A 4789-nucleotide genomic window follows, 5' to 3' on the forward strand; every position below is an offset into this window, starting at 1 on the left:
CACCAAAACTAAAAAGAAAAGTGAATACACATTAAAACATAATTTAGAAATGTTAAGCTTCCCAACATTCATGTATACCTACATTTCATATGCATAAAACCGGCTAACCATAAAATGACAGAAGAGTTGCATCCAAAAACCCAAAATTCTCAATTCCAAATAAAGTAATGTTTATGTCCAATAATGTATGACATAAGAGTCATATCTAAAAACCTAAATCTTGTTGCCTCTTTCTTCTTTCTTTTTATTCTTCATACTGTCCTCCCAAGAGTGTATACCTGCATTTCATAGTTTAATGAGGTTTAGAGTTCTTATTGAAAATAAAAATGTGATGTTATAAACAATAAACAAATCTAAGTACTAATGTTTTCTTCTTCTTTTTCCTTTTTCTCGTTTTGATATAAAAATAGTTCGTAAAGAATAAGTAATGTTATACAATACCAATGAAAAATTCAATCATATAACAACTAAGGGACTTACCATGAATGATCACGATACATCAATATGATTCATGATTAGTTATAACACAAAAGTAATCCATTCTTCTCTAATTTCATCAAATTCTACTTGAGAATATGTTTTTTTGGTCATCAAACTGAAATCAAATGAGAATAACATTAATATCACAATAATTGGAAGTATGAAATTATATACAATTCATTAAATGAGTAAAACCTTTAAAGCAATAACTGTAAAATCAACAATTATTTCTTTAATGAATCTTATAACAAAGTAGTCACATTTGAACTCAAATAAAAACAATTCAAGAAAATAAAAAATAAATCAAAACTACAAAATCAAAATATAAATTTAAAATTTTTAAAAAATACTAATTTTCTACTTAAAATTTGCACTTTTTAATTTTTTTTTTTATAATTCATTTTGTTTTTAAAAATCATTTTTAACATCTAATATATATATGTATATTTCTTGGAAGGATTTTTTTAATTTCAATATTTTTTAAAGTTCATTTTGTGAAATAACAATGTCCATTAAATTTCATCTCAATTATATAAAATAAAATTTTAGTAACAAAATATAAAAATGTTTTCAACTACTAATATGATAAAATATGATATTATAACAAGTATGAAAATTGTGCATATAAGACAAAAAAAATCTAATTTTTTATTAAAAAATGTTAAGAGAAAAATTAGAATGAGAAAGAATCAAAGAACTTTTCATAAACATTATTGATTTTTTAATCATAACAATTATTAATATATTGGTTCATTTTTAAATACTTTCACAATAATATATTTTAACTACAAGTTATTTTAATTTATCAAAAGATTTTTAGGAAATGAGCTATTATCCATTTATTATTATCTTATTTTCAGAAAATATTTTCAGTCATTTCATACACGTTTTCAACTACTAAAATTATTGTTTTTATAGAATAAACAAAGAAGCATACACTTATCCTCCACTCACTAAGTCAACTATTACAATCACCATAATATTTTATTCACCTACCAATATCTTATTCCATTTAGATAACTCTCTCAACAAAATCATTTTTACAATACTTTTTACTCTCCTATGATATTGAATATTTTATTCCATTTAGGTGACTCACAACACAAAGGAATGTCTTCTTAGGTTAACTGAACAAAGACTTTTTTTTTTTAGTTTACAATATGTATAAAAAACAATTATTTATTACAAGGAATGTGGTAGAAAGGTCATTTTATTTTTAAAGAATTTTTTAGAATTTCTTAAACATTTACAAAGAATAGAACCTAACAATTTTATTTCTAAAAAAATTGATCAATTCAAAAAAGAAAGAAGAATATTATTTTTTAAGGAAAGTTAATAACCTACTTTATTCTTGAATTATCTAAACAGAACTTACTAAAAAATATTTTATCCCAAATTTATTTTCAAAACTTTCTTATTGACAACTATCTCATATGTAAATTATTTTATTATATAAAGAAATTCTTATTTTATTTTTTTAGAGAAAAATTCACTTGTTTATTAAATATCAAAGAAGTCTATTTTTATGTCTATTATATATATAAATCCTCTTATTTTCATACAAGAAAACTAGTGTATCTCTCATTCTCAATTAGACAAAAATTTTAAAAATCATTCATTTTTCTTGTTTTCATTTGTTTTGGGGCTTATTAGCAATGAAACGAAAAATATGTTAGAATGTTAAACCTAGTTTTTACTTCCCTGGAACTCGACAAAAAACACCATTTACAAAACCCACATCATAGATATACTAAATCAAGAGATATAAAACAATTGTACTAACAAATATTTTTGCATTAATAAAAAAAAATGAAGATGATAGATAAGGGATTTTGACTTACCCGAGATTTTACGAAGCAAAGAATATCAATTTTAGGTGTGCCGACCATGGGTGTGAGAAAAAGGAGAAGAAAAAGATGGTTAGGGTTAAGCAATAAGATCTTTTATATTAGTTAATGTATATATGGAAACAATGGACTTTTCATAAATTGTTCCTACTCACTATTTTAAAAAAGGGCCCATTGAGTTATAAATTTTAAAATTTCTTATTTCATATGGTGTCACTTCCAAAAAATGACACCATAAATCTGAAATTAGCATCATCTAACTACCCTAATTGAAGATTTTTTATATGATGTGTCACCTTTATAAATTTTAAGCTCAATGGTGTCATTATTTTAAATGTGACACCATAAATAGTGACATCATAAATTATTTTTGTAGTAGTTACAAGGCATTTGTACTGAATTACGAAATATAAAACCTGACAGGGTCCTTGGGTATCGAGTGCACCAAGCAGTCATCCAGGCTGTCAAGCAAGGGAATGTTGAATTTGTCACTGGGATGATTAAATCTATTCCTGAGTTAGTGTGGAACAGTGATATAAATGATAGAAACATATTTTCCATTGCAATTTTGAACCGTCAAGAAAAGATTTTCAACCTTTTACATGGGCTTACTAATGTAAAGAAGATGAAAGTGACATCTGCTGATGATAGGTTTGACAACAACATGCTACACTTGGCTGCGATGTTAGCACCATCGGATCAACTTGATGGTATCTCAGGTGCTGCTCTACAGATGCAAAGAGAACTACAATGGTTTAAGGTCAGCATCTTTTCACCTTACACCTCTCATAAAATAATAAATATTTTCTCTCTATCTATATATTTATTTATCCATCTATATATTCTATTTTGAAACACTAAGATACCATCTGTGGTCTCCACATTCCCTTTCCGGAACTACTCTAAAACTTACCCCTTAATATGTCAAGTTCCACATTCCATCTATATTTATGAATTTTCAACAACTCTTTCTCTATTATGAACGTGCTTTGGGTGTAAGAGAAAATAAATAAAGAAAAAAAAAGGAATAAATATTCCATCATTTTTTTTCATTTTCTCATTGACGTTTAATCAACTGTTTTCTACAAATGTTAATGTGAATATCTAAGCTTCCCATGTCTTTATACCTCCAACCCCCTGCCTTTTTTCTCCTTAGTTTTTATGCAACAAATCAAGTATTCACTTACATTTTAGTAGCATCCTTTTCAAATTTTTTATGATATTATTGTAGGAGGTGGAAAGCATTGTGCCGCCAATATGCAAGGACGTTCTAAACTCAGATGGAAAAAAGCCCAGTGAGGTGTTCTCTCAGCAGCATGCAAACTTGGTAAAAGAAGGGGAGAAATGGATGAAGGAGATAGCAACATCTAGTTCATTTGTAGCTGCTCTCATTGTTACCATTATGTTTGCTGTAGCCTTTACTATTCCCGGGGGTAACAATGACAAAGGCGCTCCCATATTCTTGGACGATCCCTTGTTCATGGTTTTTATAATATCAGATTCAATCTCACTCTTTTCTGCTACTACTTCAGTGTTGATGTTCCTGGGAATCCTGACATCACAATATGCAGAAAACAAATTCCTCACACGGTTGCCCACAAAGCTAATAATAGGCCTTTCCGCCCTTTTCATCTCTATTGCAGCCATGATGATAGCCTTCTGTGCTGCCCTTGCTATTTTGCTAAAGCAAAGCTCAACCAAAGTGGTTATGATCCCGATTATTTTACTTGCCTGTGTTCCGGTGACCCTATTCGCATTATTGCAATTTCCCCTTCTTGTTAATATTTTCATTTCCACATATGGGCCAGGCATCTTCGATAGGAATATACAACGTTGGTACTAGGTATGGCCTTTCAATATGTTATGACCTAAATGCATGTCCTTTATTAGCCTGTTCAGTAATATATTTTATTTTAAGGTGCATGTAAAAATCACACGAGTTTTATTCTATATTACCTCAATTCTATGCATTGCCCTTATATGTATCTAGTGTGAAGTCTAGTGTGAAATTCTGTGACTAAAACTTTTAATTATATGATTTATGCAGTTTATGTACAAAGTATTATCAAGTTTTGAAGTTACTCTAAAAGTGCTCTTACTGTGTTTAGATTGGACACATAGATACCAAAGAAAACCAGATGGAGGACTAGTGACTCCTCAGCTTGAAGCAATTCACCCTACCCACTTGAAAAGTATGCACCACCAAATCGATGTGTTATATGTGTTAGCATAGCTTCAGGCTTGCTTGAAGCCGGTGACATTTTTCATAGTGCACTTTTCTAATCTTCCAATATGTAATTTTGAGAAGTTGGTAATGAGTTGCAAATCACCTATACTCTAGTGATATCAATGCATTCCAATATGACATTGTCCAAGGTATTTATGAAATCAAACCATCTTGAAGATTACCATTTCTTTAGTATTTCAATAGAAGAAAAACTAAATGTACTATTATTTAAGGT

This window comes from Vitis riparia, chromosome 13 (genome assembly GCF_004353265.1).
Source record: "Vitis riparia cultivar Riparia Gloire de Montpellier isolate 1030 chromosome 13, EGFV_Vit.rip_1.0, whole genome shotgun sequence".
Taxonomy (NCBI): Eukaryota; Viridiplantae; Streptophyta; class Magnoliopsida; order Vitales; family Vitaceae; genus Vitis; species Vitis riparia.